The sequence below is a fragment of the Danio aesculapii genome, chromosome 9 (genome assembly GCF_903798145.1).
Source record: "Danio aesculapii chromosome 9, fDanAes4.1, whole genome shotgun sequence".
In the NCBI taxonomy this organism is placed as follows: domain Eukaryota; kingdom Metazoa; phylum Chordata; class Actinopteri; order Cypriniformes; family Danionidae; genus Danio; species Danio aesculapii.
The window spans coordinates 16,585,840-16,601,251 of NC_079443.1; the positions used below are offsets into that span (position 1 = coordinate 16,585,840).

Consider the following 15,412-nt stretch of genomic DNA (forward strand, 5'->3'; position numbering starts at 1 on the left):
ATGCATTTAGGCATGTAGACATGGTTAGAATGATCTGCTGCAGTTCAAACTGAGCATCGGGGAAGAAAGGCAATTTCAACAGTTCACACTTAGCTGATAATCAATAAAGCGTAATTGGCATGCTGTCCCGGGAGAGAGCCCTGAGTTCGTAATATCCTCGAGCCCGGGGCTCCCTCCCGTTAGAAGGGCGAGAGGAGAGTTCGAGCTCAAGTAGGCCTTGAGAACTCCCTTGCTTGTCGCCGTGTGAGAAATGTAAACTAAGGTTGTCTTAGGTGATAATTTGGTTTAGTCGATTGGCTATGGTGTATGTTTTTGTATGGTAGGAGGAAACCGGGGAACCCGGGGGAAACCACACGAACATGGGGAGAACACGCAAACTCCGCACAGAAATGCTAACCGGCCTGATAGGAGGTTGGACCAGCAGCGTTCTTGCTGTGAGGCAACAGTACTAGCCACTGGGCCACCGTGTCGCTCTATCAGAAAAAGGGTGGGAAGTAGGGGTGGAAGGGAGGGAAGCTTTAAGACGAAGATAACTGGAGTGAAAAACTCTGGTTATTTATAATGCCTCCGTAATCATCTAATTGGGCAGATTACAGAGCTAATGAGGTGCCAGCCGTGTTGATCATAAGCACGTGATCCTCTCAAAATTAGTTTATAAATAAACCCTGGATGTGGAACGGAAGCGGAAGACAGAGAAAATTTTATACTGGTGGCCTAGGGGCTAGGATGAGATTATGTACTGTAATGAGAACGCTCAAAAAAAGGGCGGGGGAAAAAAAGGAGGCAGAGTTAAATTTGTGTCCTTGTATTCAGGATGGTGGGTGTCGTCTGGTGAGAGACAGCTGGACTTCTTTGAGATGGAGTCGGCTGAATCGGATATAGCTGCTGAAAGTGTCCAAAGACCAGTGGCTGAAGGCCTGGATCTGATTTTGGGAGAGCCCATTGTGAGCTGCTGTAGTAGTGGCTCAGATTCTGAAGGAATGGCTGGAGAATGAATCAAGGGGAAAGCCTGATAAGCATAGTATTTTTTTAAGGTGATTTTGGAACCAAAATCGAGTTACTGGGCGATTAGAGTCATCGGTAAAAAGTTGGGAGGAGGTATTGGGGTCTTGGGATGTCCCAAGCTGTAGGAACGCTAGGAGGATTTGGAAGGGGTGAGTGGGAGATGGGAGGTCGAAAATGTACATAGAGTGGCCTTTGCGAATTTGGTCTGTTTTACTCTTTGACGAAGAAGGAAATGGTTTCTTTGTCAAGCAAAGTCAAATTGGAGATGGTAGGGTGGATGGTGGGGTTGAACTTGGATGTGGTTGTGATTTCTGAACATCTGAGGAAGCCAAAAAAGGCTAGGATGAACATAGTGTCGAGGGTGCAAGCTGTATTGATAGATTGGTAACCTTTGCGTAGTGTGTGGATGCATTTGGTGAGGATGATGAGTGTGATGGGTAGTCTGGGATCAAGGGAGTGTGGGTGGGTTTTCTGGATGCCTTTAATAAGGAAAGGGGTTTGTGAATTATAAATGGCATCGGAGGGGCATCCGTGAATTAATTTCTGGAAGAATTGAATACCGCTTAGGCAACTTATGAGGGTGCTGGATTGTATGTTTTTGGAGATATAGAGGTGGGATATAAAGGAGGTGATGGAGAGGAGGGAAAAGTTGGGAAAAGGTGCTTTGTATACTGTATGGAAGTGTTTAAATGAATTCCATGCTGTAAGATATGACTAGAGGGTTCTGGGGGCTATTGCTTGTAGAATGAAAGATATGGAAATTTGTCAGAGGTTATGTAGAGGGTGATCTAGGGCAATATCATTTCTGAATAGGGAGGGACAGGTGTTGGATGGGGGTCCACTCCTGGAGCCAATAGTTGAAATTTCTGAGAGGATCTGGTTTCTTGCTGCATGGGAGACTTGGGGTGGTTCCAGTGTCAGAGCGTTATTTGGTGGAGGAAGGGGCGTGGCTAAAGAAAGGGTGAATGGGGGGCATGAGGATGAAACTGGTACGGGGCTAGGTGAGGGTGGAGCGCCGCCGGCGTTACAGGCAGAGCGGGGTGATCTTGAGAGATGTTTTCCTGATAATTGTCATTGCTGTTGGTGTTATTATTGCTGTTGTTTTCCATGTTGGTAGCTGGTAGGTTCATTGGCTTGTATTTGGAGTGTTGGTAATGACAGTTCTTAGTCGTTGCTCAGTCTGCAGCTTGTAATGAGACCGACTGAGCTTCTTTAAGACGAAGATAACGAGTGAAAAACTCAGGTTTTTTTATAATGCCTCCGTAATCATCTAATAGTGCAGATTACGGAGCTAATGAGGTGCCAGCCATGTTGATCATAAGCACGTGATCCTCTCGAAATCAGTTTAAAAATAAACCCCACTTAAGTGACTTTGAACATGGTGTGGTTGTCGGTGTCAGAGGGGCTGGTCTGAGTATTTAAAAAACTGATGATTTTCACACACAACCATCTCTAGGGTTTACAGAGAATGGTCCAAAAAATAGGAAATATCCAGTGAGTGGACGTTCTGTGGGAGTAAATGCTTTGTTGATGCCAGAGGTCAGAGGAGAATAGCCAGACTGGTTTGAGCTGACAGAAAGCAAATAACCACTCGTTACAACCAAGGTATGCAGAAGAGCATTTCAGAACACACAACACGTCAAACCTTGAGGCAGATAGGCAGCAGAAGACCTCACCAGGTGTCACTCCTGTCAGCTAAGAACAGGAAACTGAGGCTACAATTTGCACAGTCTCACCAAAATTGGACAGTAGAAGATTGGAAAAACATTGCCTGGTTTGATGAGTTTCTCTTTCTGCTGCAACATCCAGATGGTAGGGTCAGAATTAAGCATCAACAACATGAATGCATGGATCGATCCTGCCTTGTATCAACGGTTCAGGCGGTGTAATAGTGTGGGGGATATTTTCTTGGCACACTTTGGGCCCATTAGTACCAATTGAGCATCGTGTCAATGCCACAGCCTATGTATTGTTGCTGACCATGTCCATCCTTTTATGACCACAGTGTACCCATCTAACAATGGCTACTTCCAGCAGCATAACACGCCATGTCATAAAGCGGGAGTCATCTCAACACACACACGCACACATACACAGTAGTCAATATTTGAAGTAGATCAATACATAAAAGTTGACAATGATCAGTACATGTCTCCACTTAAAATATTATATATATATATATATATATATATATAGCACAAACACTAACTGAACTGCAATATAACGGCTATTGTAGGTGCCTCAGTATCACAGTGCTTTAATTGATCATTATTTTAAAAACTTGCTTAAAACTAATTCGAGATCTCAAATAGGTCCTGTGAGCTTCAAAAGAAAACCCATTGAAAACAGCTGCTTTAGCCCACCATCACTCTTCCTTTGCTTTAACTCTTCCAAAGAAAATAAGCATTTAGCCGACCTCCCACAGCAGCACAAAAGGCTTGAGATCCTCTCGGCCCCTGAAGTGCTTCTTGACAGCACTGAGGTGTGAATTGAAACAGATGCTCAGGTGTCCCACAGACAATTGGAGTTGACAGAGGCTTTTCTAATTCATTGGCTGATTTATTTATGTACTATAGGAGAGAAGAACTGATGTCTGGGGAAGACGTCACTATCCACCATGGAGACTGTGAAGCGTTGTAAGCGATCAAGTGTTTCTGATGAGTTTTTGGGACTCTTGGGAAGGCAAAATTCCTTGATTATGAGAGAGCTGAAGAAACACATATCTTTTGCAGCCCATTTGCAGCAATAGTCTTTGATAAATGAAAACAAAACAGTAAATATCAACACAGGTGAAGAAAGGAAACAGATGTCGAAAACAAATTATTCAAATGGGAATGCCTCGAGACAGCTAAACATGAGTCAAGACAATAACCATCAAAGTTAAGTAAGAAACACAGAGCAATTAGCACTTCAAGTTATGTCTAAAAGTTATGTATTTATGAGTTGAAAGCACATGAATGGCAATATCAAGGAGAGGGAGTAAAGCGTTTTCAATTAAGTCAGGGTTTTGGTGTGTGCGGACATGATGGAGATGCTTACAGTTTTTTACAATCGCTATGACAGTTTTTTCAATGTATTTAATAAGTTTGCTAAACTTTCAACACACCAACACACCTAAAACACACAATTGGCAAAACGGTTTTATGCTCAAAATCACACATTTTAAACTAAACCCCAAATCTGATGTTCAAAATACAGTAATAAACTAACACAATACACTATATCGAACAAAACACTGCAAACATGTTTCAGAATCAAATCATTATTCAAAATATGAACACATGTTGTCTTCCAACAGGAACATTTAGACAATCATAACACATTGACAAAAAAAAAAAAATCTATCACTATCTTCAGCTGAAATGACATAAACTGCATTATTTTATGTGTCAGGTCTGCCCTTATATTGGAAGCTTCTGTACATTTCCTGCTTGTTGGGTTTAGTAAATGCATGCATTTTGTTTCTTTTGCTGCAGAAATTCAATACAAAAAAAAAAAGAACGACCATCTGAGAGTACCTTTATAAAATGTACAGTTTATATATAAAAAATAAATAATTACAGACACATAATTGCTGCAGTACAGACTTTATTTGCAAAAGGACATTACAGCAAGATATACAAACAGAAAAAGCACCACAATTACGGTATAATAAAAAAACAACAACAAAGCAATCTTCTATTCTGCCCGGGCTTCTGCGTTTGGCCACATGTTCTCATCCACATCACACCTGATATCTTCTATTACCCAGCATAGTGATTGTGGCCTTTTGACTTATTATGTTTCTCCCACGGCAACGCCTTTTCTCCAAGCTGAAGCCAGCCTCGTCAAAATAGATAATTTCATGTTGGACTTGATTGACCTCCAACTCCACGACTCTCTGAAAATAATTAGACAGTGTGTATGAACAGTAAATGCTGTACTGTACTGTATATCTATGTACTAATGAACCCCAGGTTTATAGAGTAGTATACTGTAAAAACACACTGTGTATAGTACAGTAATGACTGTATTGCATTACCTTACCTGGACGTATTGGTGGCGGAGTTCTTTGATGCGCTTACTGTTCCTTTCAAAAATCTCACAAGTCCTCTTTTAGAACATATGAGTGTTGACACATATGAGTGTGTTTTCTAGCTGGGAATCAGCTGTGATATATATATATATATATATATATATATATATATATATATATATATATATATATATATATATATATATATATATATATATATTTCTTATTGGCGATGGAATAAAATACAGGAAATATATTTGTGTTTCAATTCACAATATGAACAGCTGCTCACTTTGACTTTAGCCTATATAAGTTCTGTTTAGAACATGATGTTATCTGTTCTGACATATTGTGTAAAAGCATTTGAAAATTTGACTGTAAAATTACATTGTTTTTTGTTCTTGGTTGAGCTTGTGTGTAAAATAAGTTCAAGCATTTTAAATTAGTGTTAACTGCGTGCATTTTGTGTCAAAGCTACAAGAAATGTGTTAATTGTATAGCCTACAAACACAGATGTTGTGCTAACCATGTTAAGAGTTTAGGAAACTTGTTAAATGTATTAAAAAAATGGTCATAGCCATTGTAAAAATCTGTAAATGTAAACACCAGCATTGTATTGCATTGTAATCTATGATTGAACATGTTGTTCTGATGTATGCTGTCTAAATCACTGGAAAATGGATGGAAGCTGATAAATAATAAAGAAAACCATTTAATATCAGGGTGCAAATAACAGGGAGTTTATAGGTGGTTTTTCCCCCCTAATTAACGCTTGATCCCCCCTGAACGACATCAAAACAAGATGTGTTGGAAGGTCTGCCCTTTAAAAAGTTAAGAAATAGTTTACTCTAATCTGTATCTTAAATAATACAAATAATTAAAATAATAGATAACTTCCCAGCTGGCAAAATTCATGTAGCTTAAATCCGGCCCACTCCAGACACCTACATCCGGCCTCATACCGCATGGAATGATGGCACTTGGGTGGTCTCAGACAACAAAACTGTACAAGATATAGCTGAAAAGGGATATTAAACTAATATTAATTTAACAAAAACTAAACAAAAGCCATTTTTAATTCCTTTTGTATTGAAATTCCTAGAACAGTTTAGTCTGACAGAGAGCCGAACTAAATAAAAAAATAAAAAATAAAAAAAATAAGTGATGTTAATCCAAAACAAATTTAATATAAAAGCTAAAACTGATTGTCATTCTCTAATTGTCTCTAATTCTCTAATTGTCTGATTGTCAGATTCTTAGTCAGAGTCTCCTTCAACTATCTTATAAAGAATCCTCTCTGCTTCAGTTCTGTCTCCTATAACATGCAGTCATTAATTACATTAAGATGGTCTTGAGTCCACTATAGTGGACATTTAAAAAAGGATGATATTTTGAAACACAAACAAGTTAACAGCTTTGAAAGCTAAATGTATTGTTCCTGACACTCTAATAAACAAATATATATGTAATAATAATAGTACAAAAAACATTTAAAAAGCTAAATTTTACATATGTCTCTCCTTCCCATAAAATATGCTTGTTTGTATGCCGGCCATTTTGGATGCAGTGTAAGAAGTGGTTCCTAGCATACCAGCCAATCAAAAGACATATCACTAGAAAGCCCAGGATGTCCTCTGCACAGAACGACAGGACTTGATAGAGTAGCTCAAAATATTCAATGAAAATTTATGAAAACACAATGTCCAGAGGACACATGTCAATGAGCGGGGTCTCAGGAGGATATAGCTTGATGCTACCATTTTCATTATTTGTTTTTGATACTACTGTTTATGTTGACGTAGACGATTTTGTCACTTTTAGTATCATGTTTGTGATGTTTGTGAATTTTGTTCATTTTGTTAATTGTCACTGTTGTTGAGGTTCATACATTGATTATTGATGTCTCTGTGAGCAGAAGTTGAACCATAGAAACTTTTTTTGCTTATAAACCTTCATAATTCTGTGCAAACATGTGCAAGCATGTTATTACGTTACTCTTTAATAATGGATTAAACATTGGTTAACATCAGTGAATTATATTATTTCATCACAGGTTGTGTCTCACTTAGTTTTATTTTATTTTTTTTTTTTTTGTTTGTTTGTTTTTCTTACTTGGCTTGTTTGCTGTAATAAATAAACTTTTCAAGCAAAGTTCTTAAAAGTTACAGCAGCCCAAAATAAAAATAATATTAAGAGGTTCAGGGCTATGAGCCCAACTAAAGCAAACACTTTTCTCCATGATAGTGACTTTAGTCTATGTGGTCCACATATGTTTTAAAATAACTGAGCCACATTTGCCATTTCTTCTCTAGGCCGCTTAAGGCTCACAGACACATTAGCCAGAGCTAACAGCCAAATATTTGCCAAACGTGGCCCACATTTGTTTTAGGATAACTGGGTCACATTTGCCATATTTTCTCTGGGCCACTACAGGCTCACAGCTGCATTAGCCATAGCTTACTGTGCCGCATATTCGCCAAAAGTGGCCCACATATGTTTTAAAATAACTCGACCACATTTGCACCTACACGTGTGAGCCACTTTAGGTTTAGACCCAGATTACACTTAAATGACTATGCCACATTTTTGCCAACTGTGGCCCACATTTGTCCTCCATCAATTGGGCCAAATTTACCATTTTCCACATGGGCCACATTAGGCTCACATTCAGATTACATTTAGCCATGAGTGCCAAATCTTTGCCTTAAATGGCCCATACAGTATATGAACTTGAATCTTTGACCCACCTTTGCCATTGTACAAGTGGGCCACGTCAGGCTCACATTCATTTTGTCTGGGCCAAAGGAAAACCACTAGTGCCGCATAAATGCCTAAAGTGGCCCACATTTGTATGCTATCTGGGTTAAATATACATTTTGACCACCCCTAAAACTGCACTGTAAAACCTTAAGAGTTAAGGTAACTTAAACCATTTGAGGAAACCGATTGCAACAAACCATTTGAGTTAAAAAAAACTAATTTATATGAGTACTGTGAACTTAATGAGGTATTTAATGAACTCATTACCTTCAACACTGAGTTCAAAACTTCTCAAATGAGTAGAATTAACTTTTAATAAATTTTGAGTTAACTACTCTCATTTCATTTGATAAAGTTGACTGTTGGGTTTTACAGTGTGTTGTGAAGACATCCTGAATTAATCCAGCAAGTCTACAGCACAGTGTTCACAAAACATTTTTTCTTGTAAAATAATTGTTTGCATCAACATGTAGCCTAAAAGCGAATTATGGGTTTATAAACATTCAGGATGCTTGGCATCGAGTTTGCAGAAAAACACAGGAGCACTAGCATTTCAAGCGAGGGAATGACAGCCAATGCAGTACAGAGTTTGTTGTTGTATTAGAGAAGTTATATTGATTATATATTATATATATTATTTACATAACACTTTCAGCGTATTATAACAGCTTGTCTCCCAGTGAGAAGCACAGTTATTCAGCAAAATTAATGTTAAAGTGAGCGGCGTTTATCTGACAGGTCCATTTGCCATAGCACCCTCTCAAGCGTGTCCAGCCTGAAATATATAACTGTCATTGAAACTCCAATGATTTTACAGGAAAGAAGTCAAATGCCTATAAGTCTTTGGATGCCTACAATTTTGTTCTGTGTGGTCATGTGCAAGAAATAATGTTCCATGATAACCAGATTCAAAACATTGTAGTGCTAAAAACCGAGGTTCTGCCTAGACAAAGACAAGGAAAGAAGAAGGAACTGTACAAGGCCTAAGTAATCATCAACAAGCAAAACAACTCCCTTCTAACAGTGAACTGCACCTGTATAGCAGGGTATGTGAACTTACATTATTACATTTCATTGTTAGCATTCAGTGTCCACAGTTTAAGTGAAGTTTCATAAACCAAATTTCGAGAGGAGCATGTGATATGATTGAGCACGTCTGGCCACTCATCTGTAATCAGTAATAATCCAATCAGAGCGATCCTAGTTTACTATAAATGGATCATTTTCTCCCTAATGTTTTATCTTCGTTTGGAAGAATCCCCCCTTCCACCCCTTCTCTCCTCCTTTCCTCCCTTTTCTAAAAAGGGGAGCTCTCGAGACCTACCTGATCTCGGATCTCCTGATATGCTTATCGACCCGGGCGGGAGCCCTGGGCTCAAAGATCTCCGAGCTCAGGGTTCTCTCCCGGGACAGCATGCCAAACCAGCTTTATACGCCAAGCATATCTAAGTGGGAACTCTTGAATTAACCATATTTAACTGTTTTTGCTGAAATCATTGCTGCAATCAAACACAAGTAATGTGATTGATTCAGCATAGCGTGGAATTACCTGATATAATATGAGGACTGCAGAGTCGAGCATTATTTATTAGGTGGTCTCTCCATTCAGCTCTTCTGATGGCTGTTAGCCAAAGACGTCTTCGGTTGGCATTAAAAGCAGTGTGGTGTATGGTAAAATTGATGATTTCTATTTTTGGACTCGACTTTGGCATCCTACCGCACAACATGTTTGCTATTGCAACTGGTCTTTTTTTGCAAACGCTATGCGTGTCTGAACCCAAGTGATGTCATGTGTGACGTAGGTTGACAATTCCCCCATGCCATAAAACTAGATGCAAAGTTTGTATTTTACTATACATTCGTTCACACATGGATGCTAAACAGTAAAGTAATAATAAACGCAGTCTTTTATGGTCATCCATTAATTTGTTACAGTTTGTTTAATATCACAAATGTCATTGAGAACCACTTAATATCCATGAAAACAAGTTTAATGTATTAATTAGATGTAATTTAATTAAATATATCGGTTCATTGAAGCTTATTACACAAAATAACATTGCTAAAAAAAAATTCACCCCCCTGATAGTCATTGTATAATTCGCACCCTGCCTAATAGATAGGAAAATATATTTTCACAAACTTACTTTATTAGACTCTCTTCTGCTTGATTTGTTATAACTTTAGTATTTAGTATTCATTTTATTTTCCGGGCTAACCAATTAGTATTGGGCAAAATATGACAATAACTGATCATTTTCAGAAACAATATTCATCAAAATATTAGTTTCATTTGGCTCAGTGGCATTGTTTATATCCTGCTCTCCAAAATGGCTGACTGATGACATACACTGTAAAACCCGACAGTCAACTTTATCAAATGAAATGAGTGTAGTTAATTCAAAATTGACTGAAAGTTAATTGTACTCATTTGAAGAGTTTTGAACTCAGTGTAGAAGGTAATGAGTTAATAAAATACCTCATTACTTCAACCTAAGTGGAGTAAGTTCACAGTACTCATATAGATTAGTTCCCCTTCGGATGGAGAACTCCAATACTATGTGGAAACTTCCACTATGGGGGATTTCTTCAGAAACATCTGAAAGCGTATCAAAACGGGCCAATGAAATGCCAATGAGTTGGCAGCGTCAGCATGCACAGCTGGCATCAATGACAATCAGTCATGCCATAAAGACGTGGCTAGTGCAATGTTCGACATCCTTTTCGCTTTCAGAGACTTTCACAAAGCTTCTGAGAGAGTCTTTGAGGGTATCTCCAACCTGTGTCTACAGAGAGAGATCGAGAAGCAGTTTCTCCAGGTCCAGAGCGCGTATACGCAGTGGCAGATGGTCGAGCTGGGGTTTTTTCCTTTGCCTGGCGTCCTTTGGGTCCGGTCCTCCAATAGCGGTTTGTATATACGAAAAAAAAACACGGTTCTTTTTCAAGACGTCACTCTGACCGTGCATTTCTGGATGCGGTGGTTTCCTGTCCCGGGATGATGGGCATGAGCACTGCGTTTCATGTCTGGGGGTCCAGCATGTTAATGCAGTGCTCTCGGGCAGTGCATGCCATCACTGTGATGTCATGTCTGTTGCGCAGTTAAGATCGCGGCTTGCTCTTGCAAAAGAGTGACCTACCCCAAGTTGTCCCCCGCACTGCGGTTGGCACTCAGGTAGATCTGAGGGTTACAGTGGGAGTAAATCCGCCGCCTTCGAGCTGCAGACCTCTTGCTTCTCCACGCGCTCCATCCAAGCTTCAGGTGAAGAGATCTTCTCCGTCTATGGATGGTCGTTCTCTCACTTGATGACACCGAGGATCAGACTTCCATCGCTGCATCGGAGGATGCGCTGTCATTGTCTGATGAGGATGCGAACTCTCGCTCGCTCCCTCTGTCCGGGCTGGAGAGCACAGCGTTGGCATCTAAAAAGCAGACATGATGGCCGTGCTTTCCCGGGCTGCTTCGGCCGTGGGCCTGGTGATGGTTTATCCCCCAGCCCCGCGACTGGACAGACTAGATGGGTGTTATGTGGAGGATATAAGGAGGCAAGACCTTCAAATCCTTCCATCCCCTTTTTCCCAGAGGTGCACAGTAGGCTCATGCAGTTTGGAGGGCACTTTTTTCTGCCCGATCTGCATGCGATTCCATCCTCACCATCCTTGGAGGGTGGGCTGTCAATGTCTGATGAGGATTTGAACCCGCTCCTCCCTCCGGGTTGATGAGCGTGGTGTCGAATCTAGAAGCAGACTTTGTGGCTGTGCTTCCCCAGGCTGCTTCAGCCGTGGCCCTGGAGATGGTTTATCCCCCAGCCCCGCGGCCTGACCGACTAGAGGGGTGTGAAAACCCCTCTTCCTGGATGCGCATGTAGGCTTACGTGCATGTGCCTCCGTCCTCAATTTGCAAGCTATGGCCACCTACCAGCACTTCCAAGCGCAGGCGCTGGCCCAGCTGTGCGGGGATGGTTCCGACCCAGGACTGAGCATGAGCTCTGCATCGCAACTAACTATGCTAAAAAAAAAAAAAAAAGTCGGCTGTGTGTGCCCTGGAAAGGACGATGGTCACATTAGTGGCCAGGAATGCCACCGCAGGCTAAACCTGGTGATGTGTGTGATGTTGACAAAGCTCGCTTTTTCAACTCACTCATATCCCAGGCTGATCTGTTCGGCGACACCGTCAGTGAACTCGCCCAGGAATTCATGCCGGTGAAGGAGCAGTCGGAGGTGATGGGTGATATAATCTATCGGCGGGATCGTAAAACCGCTCCCTCCCACCGAGCCATCCACATCCACTGCTTTTCGCAGAGGGCGCTCACCTGTAGCTTTTGCTCCACCGCCCCGCTTGTGCCTCTGACCAAGCGGCTGCGCCGAGCATCTCACAGGCCCCACCCTGCCCCAGGGTGCCGCTAAGTTTGGTAGACGGACCACGAAGCGTCCCTGCGACGGGCCATCTGGAGAAGAGGGAATTTGCTCTTTTCGCACCTGAGGACGAGGCACTTCGTTTAACAAAAAATAAATAAAAAACGGCATTAAAATCCTCAAAGAAAGAGCATTTTACCCCTTTCCCGGATGTGACAGCCCAAACACTGCCAGTCTGGGACACTACGCCTTCCAGCTCACAGGATCAGTGCATTTCACCAATGGCTCACGAAGCGCGAGAGAACAGTCTCCTTTCTCTTTCACTCCCAGCCCCTCCTCTGGAGTTGGGGTGTGAGACGAGAGCAAGCCTCTCGTCTCCTGCTCTCCCGTGGGACCCCAGCGCTCCCCGGGTGAGCCCACTCACTCCACGCTGCCCAGCCGCTGGCACGTCAGTGATTGTGTGGGTGGGACCACTTGCGGGGGTTCTGCCTGCCTGGTTAGCGTGGACCGGCCCATCACAATGGCTCATCCGTAAGATCAGACTCGGCTATGCGATACAGTTCGCGAAACGGCCTCCCAGGTTCACGGGCATGTATTTCACCAGGGTCAGCCCTTGCGAGAGGAGATTGCTGTCCTCCTGGCGAAGGATGCAATCGAGCCGGTCCCTCCAGCCAAGATGGAGAGCAGGTTTTACAGCCCGTACTTCATCGTGCCCAAAAAGAGCATTGGGCTACGGCCAATCCAATATCTGCACATTTTGAATCGCTGCCTTCACAGTCTGCGCTTCAGAATGCTTACGCAGAAGTTCGACCTTGGGATTGGTTTGCAGCAATAGACCTGAAGAATGCGTATTTCCATGTCTCTATACTTCCACGCCACTGGAAGTTCCTGCGGTTTGCGTTCGAAAGTCGAGCATGGCAATACAAGGTCCTCCCCTTCAGTTTTAGCCCACTCTCGGGAGCAATTGATTATGCAGACAAGGTGCTCCGGCACCTCCACCTGTTAAGGTTTCAGGTCAACTGAGAAAAGAGCAAGCTCATTCTCCTCTCTCTCTCTCTCTCTCTCTCTCTCTCTCTCTCTCTCTCTCTCTCTCTCTATATATATATATATATATATATATATATATATATATATATATATATATATAAATATATATATATATATATATATATATATATATATATATATATATATATATATATATATATATATATATATATATATATATATATATATATATATATATATATATATATATATATATATATATACATATATAGGAGAATCAAATAACATGAGAGTAGTTTCAAAGACTTGCATCAAAATTAAATGACTATGCATAAATAATAACAAATCTGCTACTGATATCAGAAAGAAAATCACTTTAAATATGTTTATTTTTATACCCCACTGGCAGACTATCACAAGGGAAACGTTAACAAGGGAATTGTGGATCTAAATGCAGGTTTATTAAACAGAGAATAGTCAGACAGGCAATGATCACAATCAGGGACAAACTGTTGTAGACAGGAAATCCAGAACAGGCGAATGGTCAATACAGGCAGGAAGCAAGCAACATAAACAAACAAACAAGGCTTTGGTCAAAAACATGGCAGGACAAGGCAAGGACTCCACGTCATAATGTTAACTTGACAAATTAACAAGACTCAGCAATGAGTGTCTCAAAGTGAGTCGTATATATATATATATATATATATATATATATATATATATATATATATATATATATATATATATATGTGTGTGTGTGTGTGTGTGTGTGTGTGTGTGTGTGTGTGTGTGTGTGTGTGTAATCAGTAATCAGTACTTGGGCAGCCTCAGCTCTGTGAGTGTAATCAATGGAGACTTGGAGTAGGTGTGTGTGTGTGTGTGTGTGTTGCATGACAGAACTTGCAGTTCATATTAAGACAGGATTGTAGTCTTTGAAAATGTGAATGTTCTCCAGCGATCTATGACGGTTAAATCACTGGTGATCGTGACACAGACTTTCTTTTTACATATCAAGACTGTATCTTAAGTAATTTAGTTGCTTCAAATTGGATTTATTTATTTATTTATTTATGTATTTATTTATTTATTTATTTATTTATTTATTTATTTATTTATTTTTATTTTTATTTATTTCGATTTTTATTTATTTCGATTTTTATTAATATTTTTATTTATTTATTAATATTTTTATTTATTTATTTATTTATATTTTTATTTATTTTGTTTATTTATTTTATTTATTTCTATTTATTTTTATTTTCATTTATTTATTTATTGATTTATATTTTATTTATTTATTTATTTATATTTATTTATTTTTATTTTATTTATTTATTTATTTTATTTTTATTTGAAAGAAAGAAAGAAAGAAAGAAAGAAAGAAAGAAAGAAAGAAAGAGATTGTGTCCAATATTTTGTTATGAGAGTGTGTCCATAGGCAGCTATTCCAATAGTCCTATAGGTCGTAGGAATGCCTGAAAATGAAATAATACTGAGAAGAAAAGCTTTCTTGCTGCATTATTCTCTGACGGTATCTTGCCATTTTTGTGAAAATCCTTTGCATATGCCAATTCAGAAAATGCAAAACACAATAAGCATGGAGAAGCATTAAAGTATGCAAACAGTTTTAACATAATCCATTTACAGCGAGTCAATGAGATTAATTGGCTCTGATGTCACATTCTAATTATCAGCATCTGCGCTTCTTATCCATGCCTTAAAGTGTTTTACCTTTGACTTTTGTTCTACAAATTCAAATGCATTTATTTATTTATTTTTAGTTTTAAATGGTAATTTCATTTCCCCGAGCAATGCCTTTTAACTTATATATTTATTATTTTTAATCTCTGAAGGGGCTGTGTGTGTCTATGTGTGCATGTGAGCGAAAGGAAAGAGAAAGTCTGAAAGCATGTTTGTGTATGAGTGGGAGGAAACAGCTGTCACACACAATCTGTGTCAGAATCCTCTTCAGTGAGAGCTAAATTAAGCCTGTCCCACATGGGTGCTCCTTAAAGACACCTCCATAGTAGCAAACACACAGCTCAAACGTCCATTTCATGGTTCAGGGCATCAATGTCAGCTTTAACCTTCAGCTGCTTTGATTAATCATATAATTCTACACAAATCTCCTCAATTTGCAATCTAAACTTGTGCAAATATACCCCACATTTAAGCACGCATTTATCCTGTTGTTGTTTTTTAGGACAAGGTGCTAATGGTTGAGCAATTGTTAGATTTAATCTGTTCTGTTCTATTCATAGAATGTTC

General features: G+C 39.8%; 1 pseudogene; it reads right to left on the reverse strand.

The window, feature by feature from the left end:
- Nucleotides 1–809: 809 nt before the first annotated feature.
- Nucleotides 810–15,412, reverse strand: part of LOC130234616 (uncharacterized) — a 59,122-nt pseudogene continuing 44,519 nt past the window's right edge.